General features: G+C 45.9%; 1 pseudogene; it reads left to right on the forward strand.

Moving 5' to 3' along the window:
* The first annotated feature begins 2,258 nt into the window (after nucleotides 1-2,258).
* On the forward strand, nucleotides 2,259-15,445 carry LOC115934650 (putative uncharacterized protein FLJ45355; annotated as a pseudogene).
* The last annotated feature ends 1,624 nt before the right edge of the window (nucleotides 15,446-17,069 follow it).

The following is a 17,069-nucleotide window of genomic DNA, read 5'->3' on the forward strand; positions in this document are numbered from 1 at the left end:
TTACGTATTGTGTTTGGTTGATATGGGCTATTATATCTCTTTTAGATTTCCTCAATCCTCTTTTTTTGTTTCCCTTGCATTTTTTATGGGAGAAACTGAACTGTTTGTTCTGAAGAAGTTGACATTCTGGACTTTGTAGCTGCAGGTAATAGTTTTTTGGCAAGATATTCCCAGGGATAAGGTCGTTTATTCAGACTTTTGAATATTGGCAAATAATAATATTGTTTGTAGAGGGAGAAGGATTAGTCAAGATATTTTGAAGAATCAACTATTGAAAAAACAAATTTTTATCAGAGTAAGCATGGATCTGGTAAAGATTATGTGAAATTTTCCTAAATGCAAATACAATCTAAAATTGTAATGTCTTACAATTAAAAATAGATTATTTTCCATATATTTATAGAAATATAAATGATCAATCAACTATTTCATTGACAATTTTAAATCTAGTTTTATCTTGAGGAGAATAAAGTTTTTTATATCTTCAGTATTTTAGTTGAAGATCCAAAGACATTTTATGTTAAAACTTTAGGTTTTATATTGTTTTGTGTTTTAAAACATAAAATCTAAAATGTGGTAATATCCATGAGGTGCAGATAGAGTAATAGCACAAATTCTGTGTTCATGAAAATTCATTTTAGGATAACTTAATTAAAAGGACTCAGGATTTGAATGATATTAGATTAGACAGAAAAAAGTTCACTTGAGTGTAAGACATAAGTAATAAAAACCAAAGGTAGCTAACTTTTTTAGGCTTCTTCTTTCTTTAACGAGTATGCATATGAAATAAAATTTCCATGTCCATGTCCATTTTTCCATGGTACATAGGGCTTCTATAATTTCGTCTATTTCATCCTGCAGTTATTTTCACGGGTTTCTGTGTCCACCACTATCTGGAATCTCTGAAATGGTGAAAACGAAATCTTATTCTTCTTTATATTTCAAACAATTCCTAGCACATTATCAAAAATACCTGATAAAATTTATTGTGTCTGTAATACTGGTAAGCATGTAAAAGGGTGGTAAATATATAGGCTTTAAGTTTAGATAGATCTAAATATTATTAAAATTACCAAATTATTGTTTTTAAAAAGTATTAGTTTCCTAGGACGAATAGAGATTTTTAGATAGGGCTGGATTTGTAATACTTTAAGCAACAGGTCACAGTGCTTAAGTATTTAATGCCGATTTGGCAAGCAGCTGATGTTTTACATAATGCTGTCGGGTATTTTATATTTGCGTGTATTTTCTGATGCACTGGATCCAGCACTTCAAGTCACGTCATATATCTGTTTATAATGTATACAAATGTATTTTCATATATATTTGATGTTTGATGGCTTTGAAACTTTAATCTTGAAATAGATTTTAAATTTTTATTAAAACTATTTAAATAATTACCGTAAGGAAAGAGCTCTTATTAGTTGAAAGAAAATGTAGATTCATGTTTCCTTGGAGACTAGTCTAGTTTCCAAGGATAGACGGCAGTGAGGAGTTGGGTATCTAGATGGAATTTCTGTTGGTTTGGATTCCAGCTCTGCTGCTTACCAGCTTTGTGACCTCAGGCAAACAACTTAACCTCTCCAAGCCTCAATTTCCCCATCTATCTAATGGTGATATTTATAAGTTTCGCCTTATAGGGCCATGGTGGGGATTCCATGAAGTAGTGAATGTGAAGTGCTTAGCACAGTGCCTGGCACATACTCAATGCTCTATGCGTGTCAGCTAGTACTTAATGATGCTAATAGACATGATGTGTCCCGAAGCACGGGCGGGATCTTGCCTGACGTCCTTCTCTCTGTGTCCTGGTCAGTCTTCACATGGTGGGCATCCTTTATTTCCGGTCACACACGGGTGGTACACAGAGCATGCTGTTTCTTTCCTGCCAGAAGGTTCCTGCTGCAGCTCTCCTGCTAGTTTAGCTTAGCCTTCTGGTTTGAGGGATGAGTCACATATACCATCACTTCCCAGGACCAACAGGACCTTTCAGGAAAGCTATCCCTGCTTACACAGAGAATTGCCCTTGCCTAACACTGAAGCCTGGCAGAGTAACATGAAATAACCACAGCAATTCTAAAATTAGAATTAGCATGCCTAGAATGACAGGTATAACCTTCTCTTGTACTTTATCACTTGCTTCATTTCTGCTCAGCCTAATTTTCACTTGATGTGTAGATTTATTTTTTGTTCACCCATCCAGAAAATGTTGAATGAGGAATTACTCTGTGTTAGGTGCTGCTGTAGGAGCAAGGGATACAATGATGATCAAGGCAGATGCAGCCGTTACCTTCAGGTTGTGGAGTCCGGATACAGACTGGAGGCAGACAGCTGTAAGATGTGTGACAAATGCTGCGCTGGATCAGCCCATGGTATTAGGAGAGCAGGTAAGGAAGGGTGGGGACGGGAGCGGACAACCTGGAGGAAGAGGCACCTAAGCAGGGTCCGGAAGGCTGAGGAGGAGTCAGCAGGTAAAAGAGAGGGGAATCATGACATGCCATCTCAACTGTAGGGCACGGCTAGCTGGCTGACTTAGCTGCTGTAACACTGGATTTTTGCAAGAGTCCCTGAGTATTTCTCGTGGACTTGCGAACAAATCTGAGCAAGAAAACCACGTAATTTCTTTTATGCCCTGCCCAAGAAAGCCACCTGGAGGGGCAAGGGGACCTTAGCAGAAAGAAGCTGGAGGTGGGGGGAGAGCAGGGTGATATTACTCTCCATATGGTGGGGGGTGGACACCTCCCTGTCATATGGCTCGTAATATCCAGCGGGGGAGAGGGGTTGACTTTCCCCTACGTTGTTGGTAATGTCACCCCCCTCTCTCCCGCTAAATACTAAGTACAATATCACAGGTGGGGTGTACACCCCCGGCGATGTTTGAAGTAATATCAACTTCTCCCCCTCTGGATGTTAGAAACAATATCACAGGGGGGTGTACACCCCCCTGCGATCCTGGGAGTAACATCATCCTCTTTCCCCCGGATATTAGGAACAATATCACAGGGAGGGGGGTGCACACCCCCTGCGATATTGAAAGTCATATCATCTTCTTTCTCCCCGGATATTAGGAACAATATCACAGAAGGTGTTTACAACTTCTGCAATGTTGGGAGTAATATCATCCTCTCTCACCCTAGATATTCAGAACAACATCACATGGGAATTGTACCCTTCTGTTTATTGAGAGTAATATCATCCTCTCCCTTTCTGTATATTAGAAACAATATCACAGAGGGCTGTGTACACCCCCAGGAATGCTTTGAGTAATATTATCCTCTCTCTGCCTGGATATTTGGAACAATATGACAGGAGTTGTGTACACTCACTGTGATATTCGGTTTAATATCAACTTCTATCCCCTGGATATTGGGAGTAATATCTATCTTTAGCCCCTGGATATTAGGAACAATATCACAGGAGGGCTGTATACACACGGCGCTATTGGGAGTAATATCATTTTCTCCACCCCTTGATATTAGGTACAATATAACAGTGGGGACGTGTACCCCCTGGGATATTGGGAGTAATATTAATCTCTTCCCCTGTGGATGTTAGGAACAATATCACAGAAGGGGTGTATACCCCCAGCGATATTGGGAGTAAGATCATCCTCTCCCAACTTGGATATTAGGAACAATATCACAGGGGAAGTGTAAAACCCCTGCGATATTGTGAGTAATATCATCCTCTCCCAAAATGGAGATTAGGAACAATATCACAGGAAAGGTGTACACCTCTTCTGATATTTGTGGTAATATCATCTCCTCCCCTCATTGATATTAGGAATGATATCACAAGGTGTGTACAGCCCCTGCGATATTGGGAGTAATATTATTCTCTCTTCCCCTGGATATTAGAAATAATATCACAGGCGGAGTGTACAGCCAACCCCCTGCGATATTGGGGGTAATATCATCCGCTTTTAGCCTGGATATTAGGAACAATATCACAGGGGGCTTGTACACTTCTTTTGATACTGGGAGTAATATCATCCTCTCCACAAGTAAATAGTAGGAAAAATATCAAAGAAGGTGTGTACACCGCTTGTGATATTGGGAGTAATATCATCCTACCTCACCTGGATATTAGAAAAAATATCGGGGGGCATTTACACCACCTGCGATATTGGGAGTAATATGATTTTCTACCCCAGTGGATATTTAGAACAATATCACAAGGGCAGTGTACACCCTCTGAGATATTGTGAGTAATATCGTTCTCACCCCGCCGCCCCCACCCCAGATATTAGGAACAATATAACAGGCAGATTATACACCTGCTGCAACATTGAAAGTAATATCATCCTTTTCCCCCTGGATATTAGGAACAATATCTTATAGGGGGTTTACAGCCCATTCCATTTTGGGAGTAATACCAACTTCTTCATTGCTGGAAATAAGAAACAATATAGCAGTTCTGGTGTACACACCCTGTGATATGGGCAGTAATATCATAGACTCTCCCCTGGCGTATTAGGAACAATATCAAAAAGGGGTGTATACCCATAGCGATTTTGGGATTAATATCATACTCTCCCCCCTGGATATTAGGAACCATATCAAAGAAGGAGTGTCTACCCCTTGCGATAGTGACAGTAATATCATCCTCTCCCTCCCTGGATATTAAGAACAATACCACAGAATTGGTGTACACCCACTACGATCATGAGAGTAATGTCATCCTCTAATCCCTGGATATTAAAAACAATATCACAGAGGAGGTGTACACCCCTCGCGATATGGCCAGTAATATCATCGTCTCCTCCACTGTGTATTAGGAACAATATCAAAGGAGTGTGTACACCTCCTGCGCTATTGGGAGTAATGTCATTCTCTTTTCCCCTGAATATGAGGAATAATATCACTGATGGGGTGTACAACTTCTACGATATAGGCAGTAATATCATCCTCTCCCAACCTGGATATTAGGAACAAAATAACAGGACATGTACACCCCCTGCGATACTGGGAATAATATCATCCTCTCTCCCACTTAATATTAGAAACCATATCCCAGGAAGAGTGTAAACCCTCTGAGATATTGAGAGTAATATCATCCACTCCCTACCTAAATATTAAAAACAATGTCACGGGAGGGGTGTACACCCCTACAATATTGGGAGTAATATCATCCTCTCCCTCCCTAGATATTAGAAACAATATAAAAGGGGTCGCGTACACCCCCTGTAATATTGGGAGTAATATCATTCTAATCCCCCCTGGATATTAGGAAGAATATTATACAGGGGATGTACACCCCTTGACATATTGTGAGTCATATCATTTCTCTTCCCTTGGACATTAGGGACAACATCACGGGGGGGGGTGTCCCCTGTTATATTGAAATTATTATCATCCTCTCCCAAACTGAATATTAAAAACAACGTCACGGGGCTGCTGTGACTCCAGCAATATGGACAGTACCATCATTGTCTCCCTCCCTAAATATTAAGAACAGTATCACAAGAGGGGTGTACACCCCCTGCGATATGGCCAGTAATATCATCATCTCTACCTTTGGATACTAGGAACAACATCACAGAGGGTGTGTACACCCCCTGCGATATTGAGCATAATGTTAGCCTCTCTTCCCCTGGATATAAGGAACAATATCCCTGGTCGGGGGAGGTGGAGTACATTAAAAACAATATCTGAAGGAGGTGGGTGTACACCCCCTGAGATATTGCGTGTAGTATCATCCTTTCTTTCGTAGGATATTAAGAACAATATCACAGGAGGGGTGTACAGCCCCTGCGATATTGGGAGTAATATCATCCCCTCCCCCTCTCTATATAAGGAACAATATCCCGGGGTGGGTGTACATCCCCTGTGATATTGGGCGTAATGTCATCATCTCCCAACGTGGATATTGGCAATAATGTCCCAGGGGGGTGTACACCTTCTTCGATATTGGGAGTAGTATCGTCCTCTCCCCTCGGGATTGTAGGCAAAATATGGAAGGGGTTTTACAGCTCATGCGATATGGGCAGTAATATCATCCTCTCTCCACCTAGATATTAGGAACTATATCACAGGCGGCTGTACACTTCTTGTGGTATTGGGAGTAATATCATCCTCTCCCATCATGGATATTAAGAACAATATTACCAAAGAGGTGTACGCCCCCTGCGATATTGACAGTAATATTTGGCTCTCCCCTTTGGGTTATTAGGAACAATGTCGCAGGAGGTGTGCACAGGCCCTGCGATATTGGGAGTCATATCACCCTCTCCCCCTGAATATAAGAAACAATATCACAGTGGGTGCGTACAGCCGCTGCGACATTGCCACCAGTATCATCCTCTCCCTCCCAGGATATAAGGAACAATGTCACAAGGGGGCGCACACCCCCTGCGATATTGGGGGTAATTTTTTCCTCTGCCCCGCTGGCTATTAGGAACAATGTCACAGAAGGGGTGTCCACTCCCTGCTATATTGGGAGTGAGATCTTCCTCTCCGTCCCTGAATATTAGGAACAATATCCCTAGGGAGTGTACACCTCCTGCAATAGTGAGACTAAGATCATCCTCTCGCCCCCTGGATATTAGGATCAATATCATAGGGGTGGTGTACACCCCCTGCGAAATTGGAAGAAATATCATCCTCTCCACCTTTGGACGTTAGGGACAGTATCACGGGGGAGGTCTACGCCCCCTGCGATATTGGGAGTCATATCATCCGCTCCCACCCAGGACATTAGGAACAAGATGACTGAACGGAGGTACACCCACAGCGATATTTTCAATAATGTCATCCTCTACGCCCTGGCAATTAGGAGAAACATCATAGAGGGGTGTACACTTTCAGCGACATCGGGAGTAATATCCTCTCCCCCACAGATATCGGGAACAGTTATATTAATTATTAATATTAATAAATATATTAATAATTAATAGTAATCATCGATATTAATAATTGCAATAGAGATAGTAAAAGTTAATACGGATTAAAAATATTAGCAATTACTATTAATAATAACAATATCACTATTAATAATAAAATAATGATATTATTAATCAGTGTTACATAAATCAGTCATAAGTGATGTTGGTAATAAAACAATAATTAATATTAAGATTAATAACTAATATTGAAAAATGACATTAATACAGATAATTTTAATCATGCATAATCATACATTTAAAATAATCATTAATGATTAATAACATTATACTATTAATTAATATTACCATTGATAATTATTAAGACTGATGTTTAACAATTAATAATATTATTAAGATTGATGCTTAATAATTAATCGTATTATTTCTCCTAATACCGCAGGGGGGTACACCTACCCGTGATATTGTTCCTAATATCCAGGGATGGAGAGCATGATATTAGTTTTAATATCTCAGTAGGTGTACACTCACCCTGTGACACTGATCCTAATATCCAGGGAGTAGAGTATGACATGACTCCCAACATAGCAATGAATGTACAGCCACCCGGTGATATTGCTCCTAATATTCACGGAAGAAGCGTAGGATATTACTTACAAAATCGCAGGGAGTGTACACCTCTTCTGTATTGTTCCTGGTATCCCGAGGGGGAGAGGATGATAATAATTCCAGTATCGCAGGCTGTGATCACCCACCCTGTGATATTGTTATTAACATCCTGAAAGGGAGAGGATGATATTACTCACCGTAATAGATAGATATTACTCCCCATAACAGAGCAGGAGGTGTACACCCACCCTGTGATATTGTTCCTAATATTCAGAGGCCGAGAGGTCGATATTACTCCCAATATGGCAGGAAGTGTACACCCCCGTGTGAGATGGTCCTTAATAATATTCCAAGGCGGAGGGGGAGATATTACTCCCAATATCGCAGAAAGTGTACCTCCCCAGGGATATTGTTCTCGTGATCCTGGAGGGAAGAGGATGATGTCACTTTAAATATCACAGAAGGTGTGCACGCCCCCACTGATATCAGTTCTAATTTCCACGTGGGAGAGGAGGAAGTGACGCCCAATCACACCTGCAGTAGAAACACATCTATGATACTGTTCTTAATATTCAGGGAGGAAGACGATGATATTACTCCCAAAACAGACGGCTGTACACCCTCTGCACACCGAGGGTGTACCCCCATCTGTGAAATAGTTTATAATTTCCAGAGGGGGAGATGATATCACTCCAAATACCATAAACAGGCTGTGAGTCCACCTTGGATCCTAAAAACCAGGGAGGGAAGAGGGGCTGGCACACACTCCCCGCATCGTGGGGGGTGTCTCACCCCCTTGCGATGGGGGTCCTAAGAGCCAGGGGGGGAAGAGGGGCTGGCTCTTACACCCCGCATCAAGGGGGGTCCCGGCGATGGGGGTCCTAAGAGCTAGTGGGGGAGGAGGGCCTGGCTCTTATTCCCCGACTCGTGAGGGATGCCTCCCCCCTCTGCGATGGGGGTCCCAAGAGCCACGGGGGAAGAGGGGCTGCCTCTCAGTCCCCGCCTCGCGGGGGGTGCCTCCTCCCCCTGCGATGGGGGTCCTAAGAGCCAGGGGGGGAAAGGAGCTGGCTCTCAGTCCCTGTCTCGCGGGGGGTGCCTCCCCCCCCGGGATGGGGGTCCCAAGAGCCAGGGAGGGAAGAGGGGCTGGGTCTCAGTCACCGCCTCGTGGGGGGTGCCTCTCCCCGCTGCGATGGGATTCCTAATAGCCAGGGGGGGAAGAGGGGCTGGCTCTCTGTCCCTGCCTCATGGGTGGTCCTTCCCCCCGCTGCGATGGGGGTCCTAAGAGCAAGGGGGGGATGTGGGGCTGGCTCTCTGTCCTCACCTCGCCAGGGGTGCCTTGCACCCTTGAGATGGGGGTCCTAAGAGCCAGGGGGGGAAGAGGGGCTGGCTCTCAGTCACCACAGCATGGGGGGCCTTTCTGTTCTGGTTATGCCCAAGAGTAAGCTTATTTGCATCTGGTTCTAGCAGGGCAGTTGCTGCCAAGGCCCTCAAACATGGGGGCCATCTTTTCGAATCTCTGTCTAGCTGTTTAGAGAGGTAGGCCACCGGCCTCAGCCAAGGCCCCACAGTTTGGGTTTAAAGTCCAGCTGCCATCTTTTCTCTGACGCATACAATGGAAAAGTCTTTGTGAGATCGGGTAGCCCCTGGGCTGGGGCTTTCAGAAGTTTTTCCTTTAAGTCATGAAAGACTTGCTGTTGTTGGAATCCCCATTCCAAATGTTCCCGGTCCCCGCCCCCTTCGTGACGTCATAGAAAGGCGTGGCTAATACTGCAAAGTTTGGGCTCCGCAGTCTACAAAACCCCACAGCTCCTAGGAATTCTCTCACCAGCCTTCTGCCCTTAGGCTCCGGTAGATTGCAAATGACCTGCTTTCTTTGGGATCCCGGGCTGCTTTCGGACACCTGTCGAATAGTAAATCCCAAGTAAGCTACCTGCGGCCGTCGGCATATCTGAGTTTTCTTCTTGGACACCTAATACCCACAGCCCTCCAGGTCGGTCCTAAGGATCTTAGAATCCTCGATGGGGGTCATAAGCCAGGGGGGAAGAGGGACTGGCTCTCAGTCTCCCCTCGCGGGGTGTGCCTCCCCCGTGTGATGGGGATCCTCAGAGTTGGGCGGGGAAGAAGGGCTGGCTCTCAGTCCCCGCCTCGCGGGGGGTGCCTCCCCCCCTGCGATGGGGGTCCTAAGAGAAATGGAGGGAAGAGGGGCTGGCTCTCAGTCCCCACCACGAGGGGTTTGCCTCCCCCCCTGTGATGGGGATCCTAAGAGCCGGGGGGGAAGAAGGGCTGACTCTCAGTCCCTGCCTCGCGAGGGGTGCCTTGCTACCCTGCGATGGGGGTCCTAAGAGCCAGGCAGGGAAGAGGGGTTGGCTCCCAGTCCCCGCTGCGCGGGGGGTGCCTCCCCTCCACAGCGATGGGGGTCCTAAGAGCCATGGGGGGAAGAGGGGTTGGCTCTCAGTCCCCGCCTCGCGGGGGGTGCCTCCCCCCCTGCGATGGGGGTCCCAAGAGCCAGGGGGGGAAGAAGGGCTGACTCTCAGTCCCTGCCTTGTGAGGGGTGCCTTGCTACCCTGCGATGGGGGTCCTAAGAGCCAGGCAGGGAAGAGGGGTTGGCTCCCAGTCCCCGCCGCGCGGGGGGTGCCTCCCCCCCACAGCGATGGGGGTCCTAAGAGCCATGGGGGGAAGAGGGGTTGGCTCTCAGTCCCCGCCGCGCAGGGGGTGCCTCCCCCCCTCGCGATACGGATCCTAAGAGCCAGGGGGGGAACAGGGGCTGGCTCAGTCCCCGCCTCGCGGGGGGTGGCTCGCTCCCCTGAGATGGGCATCCTAAGAGCCAGGGGAGGAAGAGGGGAAGAGGATGATAATAATTTCAGCATTGCAGGCTGTGTTCACCCAGCCTGTTAAATTGTTATTAGTATCCTGAAAGGGAGAGGATGATATTACTCCCCATAACAGACAGATATGACTCCGCATCGTAGAGCACGAGGTGTACAACCGCCCTGTGATTTTCTTCCTCATATTCAGAGACCGTGAGGTTGATGTCACTCCCAATATCGGAGGAAGTATGCACCCCCGTGTGAGATGGTCCTTAATAATATTCCACGGCGGAGGGGGTGATATGACTACATACATGGCAGAAAGTGGAAACCCCCCAGGGATATTATTCCCACGATCCTGGAGGGAAGAAGATGATGTTACTTTCAATATGACAGAAGGTGGATGAAGTGGTGGACTGCCCCTCCACACCTGTGAGTATTTCTAGTTGGGTGGGATGAGAGACTGAGGAAAGAAATAAGACACAGAGACAAAGTGTAAAGATACAACAGTGGGTCCAGGGGACCGGAGCTCAGCACACCAAGGACCTGCACCGGCACCAGCCTCTGAGTTCCCTCAGTTTTTATTGATTACGATTTTCATTATTTTAGCAGAAAGGAATGTAGTAGGAGAGCAGGGTGATGATAAGGAGAGAGTCAGCAGAAGACATGTGAGCAAAAGAATCTATGTCATAATTAGGTTCAAGGGAAGGTACTATGACTGGACGTGCACGTAAGCCAGATTTGTTTCTCTCCACCCAAACATCTCAGTGGAGTAAAGAAGAACAAGGCAGTGTTACTGCAAACATGTCTCGCCTCCCGCCACAGGGCAGCTTTTCTCCTATCTCAGAGTTGAACGAATGTACAATCGGGTTTTACACCGAGACATTCAGTTCCCAGGGGCAAGCAGGAGATAGTGGCCTTCCTCCATCTCAGCTGCAAGAGGCTTTCCTCTTTTACTAATCCACCTCAGCACAGACCCATTATGGGTGTCGGGCTGGGGGACAGTCAGGTCTTTCTCATCCCATGAGGCTATATTTCAGACTACCACATGGGGAGAAAGCTTGGACAATACCCTGCTTTCAAGGGCAGAGGTCCCTGCGGCTTTCCACAGTGCATTGTGTCCCCGGTTTATTGAGACTAGAGAATGGCGATGACTTTTACCAAGTATACTGCTGGTAACCATTTTGTTAACAAGGCACGTCCTGCACAGCCCTACATCCCTTAAACTTTGATTTTATACAACACATGTTTTTGTGAGCTCCAGGTTGGGTCAAAGTGGCTGGGGCCAAGCGGCTAGGGCAAAGCTACAAATTAAGAACATCTCAGCAAAGCAATTGTTTAAAGGACAGGTCTTTTTCAAAATTGAGTCTCTTATGTCTTTCCTTTCGACATGGACACAGTGACAGTCTGATCTCTCTTTCTTTTCCCTACAGGTGGACACGCCCCCACTGATATTCCTTCTAATTGCAACGTGGGAGAGGAGGATATGACAGGCGATATCGCAGGGAGTAGAAACACCCCTGTGATACTGTTCTTCATATTCAGGGATGAAGAGGATGATATTACTCCCAATACAGATGGGTGTACACCCGTCTGTGAAAGAGTTCGTAATCTCCAGAGGGGGAGATGATATTACTCACAATATGGTAAAGAGGCTGTGAGTCCACGGAGGATCCTCAGAGCCAGTGGGGGAAGAGGGGCTGGCTCTCAGTCCCCACCTCAGGGGGGTGACTACCCCCACTGCGATGGGGGTCCTAAGAGCCAGTGGGGGAAGAGGGGCTGGCTCTGAGTCCCCGCCTCGCGGGGGGTGCCTCCCTTTCCTGCGATGGGGGTCCTAAGAGCCAGCGGGGGAAGAGGAGCTGGCTCTCAGTCTCCGCCTCGCGAGGTGCCTCCCCACCTTGTGATCGGGGTCCTAAGAGCCAGGGGGGAAGAGGGGCTGGCTCTCTTTGTGGATGATTCTTTTTCTATTCTCATGCACTTTTCTTTTTTCTTTCTTTTTTTTTTTTTGAGACTGAGTCTTGCTCTGTTGCCCATGCTTTGCTGGATCTCGGGTGACTGCAACCACTGCCTCCCAGGTTCAAGAGATTCTCCTGCCTCAGCCTCCTGAGTAGCTGGGACTAGAGGCGTGTGTCACCACACCCAGCTAATTTTTGTATTTTTAGTAGAGATGGGGTTTCACCGTGTTTGCCAGGATGGTCTCTATCTCCTGACCTTGTGATACACCCACCTCAGCCTCCCAAAGTGCTGGGATTGCAGGTGCGAGCCACCGGGTCCAGCCTCTCAGGCGATTTTCATACCTGCATACTCTGATCACTACTCTGTTAAACAGTCAAGGAGGGTAAGTATTATCTTCAGATTTCCAGAGCTCTGTCTCTGTACAGCCCTCTCCTCCTCAATATTCTGCCCTATGAATTCTAGCCACATTGGCCTTCCCAGACTCACAGTTCTGTCCTCTCAACTCAGGAAGATCTCTGAGCTCCATCTGCATTCTTTCTTCCTGTGCTGTGGCCTGGAAAGTTTTCTAAGGTGTTTGGGAGGTCAATTGTGGGGCTAGCCTCATTTGTTTCTCATTTGTTGACGATCACTGCCTTTTGATGCTTGATTCCAGTGATTGATTCCCTTTGTTGCTTGAGGGCCATAGTTTCATATATTTTGTCCAGTATTTTTGTTGTTTTAGGTCAGAAAGTAATTTTGGTCTCTGTTACTCCATCTTGGCCAGAAGTGTAAGACCTAAGCATTTACACATCAAAATACTGCACACATAATTTTAGCTTAAGCTACTTTTTAAAAAATCTCCTTCATTTTCCATTTAGCATTCTATTTAGGGTATTACATTGGTTTTTTTGAAATTCTGTTATTGGCAGTTTCTATTGCCTATCAATCCCATTTAAAGATAGTGCATAGGGTATTCTGAAATAGCTGTTAAGCAAAGAGAAAATTGGGCCTGATAGGGTGAGAATCACAGCTCTAATACCTAGAGTGACCTTATAATGTATTGTCCAAAGGAGATATTTTTGACAGTGAAAGAGGGTGTTGTTAGTAATTATATCAGGACCATGGCCTAAACCAGGACTATCCCAGGCAGCCTGGGACATATTTGTACCCCATCTCTATTTAATGCCTTTATACAATTCTTTACTTAATTCTACCAGCCTTTTTTGAGCCTGCTTTCTTTGTCTAGCTGAGTGCCACGTGCTGACATCACTAAGATCAATACAGCAAACTCTGAAAGATGGACAGAGAGACAGGAGATGGTCCTTTATAATGCAGTGTGATCTGTGCTGCAATAGAGGTGAGCACAAGGGCCTTAGGAAGGCTCAGTGAAGAGCATGCTTGACTGCAGGGGAGGGCACTTAGGTTACAAAAGATGAGTCGAAGTATGTTCGTAGGGAGCATGGGAGGAGAGGTGGTGGGAAAGGTATTCCAGACAGTGTGTGTCAAGGCCAAGAGCCAGGGGAACACAGGTGGGGCTTTTTTTTTTTTCTTCTAAGATGGAAGAGTGTTCTGATCGGCTGGAAAACAACGCACATGGGAAGCTGTACAGAAATGAGTGGGGAAAGGTAATACTTAACAGCAACAGCAGTTAATATTCAGTGCCCACTTATGACAGGCTGGACACAGTTCCGGGTACTCTGAACATATTCGCTCATTTAATCTTTACAACAACCCTATGAGGAAGGTACTATTATTATCCCCATTTTCAGGTGAGGAATCTGAGGCACAGAGAGGGTAAGTATGTTGCCCAGGGCCACGCACCAAGTATGTGGTAGGTCCTGGAGTTGAATGCAGAGCCCCTCCACTCTAAAGTCCTGAAAGCCAGATGCTACAAGGCATTGTTATTCCAAGTGGAGAAATGCTAAGGACATCATCCTGCAGGTGACCAGGAAACCCTGAAGCATTCGAAGCAGGGGAATGGCTTAAAACAAGGTGGTATAAGAAAGTGCTCCCAGAGCAGCGTGAAATTCTAGTGTAGTGGAGGTCTCCGCTAGCCACAAGAGATGGTAAGAGGCTGAGCTGAAGCAGCTGCAGCAGGGATGCAGAGGATACATTCCCCAAACCCTTATGGGCAGAGTCCTTTGGCTTCAGTGACCATGGCCAAGGGTGCAGAGGAGAAGTCCAAGAAGATGCCAGGTGTCTGGTTTATGCCCCTGTGTGAATGTGAAGCCTCTCATTGACATGCAGGTTACAGGAGGAAAAGCAGGTTTATTTGGGAAGGAGGCTTCTAGACCATGACTTTCATTTTAGCCATGTAGTTTTTGAAGTGCTTGTACAAGTTCTAGGTGGAAATGTCCAGGAGGCAGTGGGGAACTCAAAGTAGATCTCAGGAGAGAGGCTTAGGCCAGAGGGCTTGGGGAATCATCAGCATGGGGGTGGGAGGAGAGCTGGTATTTGGATGAGATTGCAGTGGAGCATGAACAGAGTGGGAAAAGGTGGTGATGAACCCAGGGACTCCAGTATGCGGTAGCTGGCTGTGAGATTAGGAAGCAATGAAGGAGGCCGAGAAGGATGTGGGGGAGAAGCATCAATAAGGAATAAATGAGTTTCACTTGCTCCAGAGAGGCCAAATAAAGACTGGATTTAGCTCTCGCAGGTCATACACGAAAGAATCTTGGAACCAAAAGGAAAACGGTGGTGGTTTAAAGGGTATATTCAGTTTCTAGGGCTGCTGTCACAAAATACCAGAAACTGGGTGTCTTGTTAAAACAACAGAAATTTTTTCTCTCACAGTTTTGGAAGCTAGAAGTTCAAAACGAGGTGTTGGCAGCACCATGCTCTCTCTGAAGATGCTAGGAAGAATCTGCTCCATGCCTTTCCATTCGCTTCTGGGGTTTCCTGCAAGCCCTGACATTCCTTGGCTTGTAGATGCATCACCCCAGTTTCCGCCCCCATCATCACATGGCCTCCTCTCTGCGTGTGCCTCTGCATTCCCTCTATTCTTCTAAGGACACCGACACCAGTCATAGTGGATTAAGGGTCCACTCCTGACTAATTACATCTGCAACAACCCTATTTCCAAATAAAGTCACATTCTAAGATTCCTAGGGAGAACATGAATTTTTGGGGGTGTGTGGATACTGTTCGACCTGGGACATGGAGTAAATAAATGGCAAGGAAGATTACAGATGACGTTAAGCTAAAGAGGGAGATAGGGTTAAATGTAGGACTTTTTTTTTTCCAGGACGGGAGAGGTTTAAACATGTTACTACATTGAATAAATGAAATAACCATGGACATGGAGTGGCTAAAGATTCTGAACTAAGTGCAAGTAATTGATAGCGCAAGCTCCCAAGGGGCTGGGGCCTGGAGCGCAGATGGATGGATCCACTGTGGGCAGAACTGGGGCATGGGAGGGGTGTGCCGATGCAGATGTGTTTGAGTGTGGGGGGCCAGAAGCTGATTGGGGCGAAGCGTGACAGTGTGGCTCCAAGCACGCTGGAGGTGTTCACCAAGCAAATCAAGAGCAGATGGCAGAACAAGCAGCTGAAATAACAGCTTGTGAAATCAACCCTACTTTGTGGGGAGAGGATTAGTTAAGGATTCTAGCCATGAGAACCAAGAAGAGGAGGATAATCTGTTCATGCCTATTATGGGGCTTTGGGGGAGCAGTTTCAGCCTCAACCTGGAGAATGTTTTAGAAGGCCAGGGAAAGGAACCCTGCAAATCATGTGAGCTGGCCCCTCACTTTGAGATGAAGTGTCCATACAGCAGTAACACCACCCTCTGTAGTGGTTCTAGGGTGTGGCAATCTGGAGGGGTCATTATGGAAAAGGGCTGAAGCATAAGAATGTAGGCCCAATACTGAGATAGAAAGAGGATTCTCTGAGACGACTTAGGCAGGGTGATGGTGGTGGAGGTGGGTGTAAGAAGCCCTCTGCTGCCTCACTCCGAGCATGGAATTCAATTGGTCAAGAGCAGAGCCAATCACCATTTAGGCCCCCTTGTTAGCCTTAATTTATTCCTCAGGTATGGAGAATACTCCTCAAGATGCATTCAGAGTGTAAGCTACCTCTTCCTCAGCAGAGGACTGCCCTGCAGGTTTGCAGTTCTGTCATTTGGAAACTCCCTGATGTGTCCCTTGGCTCTTCCCATTCTTTTGCTTCAACACATTTTAAGACCAGGCACCTTAGCTGCAGAAACAGCTTGAAAAACAAGTAGGTTTCAGGAAAAATTATCCCAAGTGGAGTCTCTACTGTGCTCTGTTTATCAGATGTAAAGCTTAAAACAGTGTAAGAGTTTTTACAGAGTGTATTCATATCACACCAGTTTGGGGTCCATAGACAGGGGCTTTTTCTAGATCAAACCGTTCAATTGTCCTGTTGATCCTGGCCTAAAATCTGAGTGGATAAAAAATATTTTAGGAGAGATGAGATTCTAACCCTCAATGGCAAAAAGCAGGCCTGAGCCCTAAGCCCACGTTTTTACACATATTTTACAATTGAATGTGTTGCACTACCGCTAGAACACTAGTTCTCAACCAGGGGCGATTTTGCTTTCCAGGGGACATTGGCAATGTCTGGAGACATTTTTTTTTCCATTTTCAAAAATTGTGGCAAAGCACATAACATAAAATTAGCCATTTGAACCATTTTCATGTGTATAGTTCAGTGGCACTAAGCACCTTCACACTGATGTGCAACCATCACCACCATCCATCCATAGAACTCTTTTTATTTTGCAAAACTGTAACTCTGTACCCATTAAACACTAACTCGCCATTTCCCTCTTCTCCCAGCCCCTGACAACCATCATTTGACTTTCTGTCTCCATGATTTTGACTACTCTAGGTACCTCAAATAAGTGGAATCATACTGTTG

This window comes from Gorilla gorilla, chromosome X (genome assembly GCF_029281585.2).
Source record: "Gorilla gorilla gorilla isolate KB3781 chromosome X, NHGRI_mGorGor1-v2.1_pri, whole genome shotgun sequence".
NCBI lineage: Eukaryota > Metazoa > Chordata > Mammalia > Primates > Hominidae > Gorilla > Gorilla gorilla.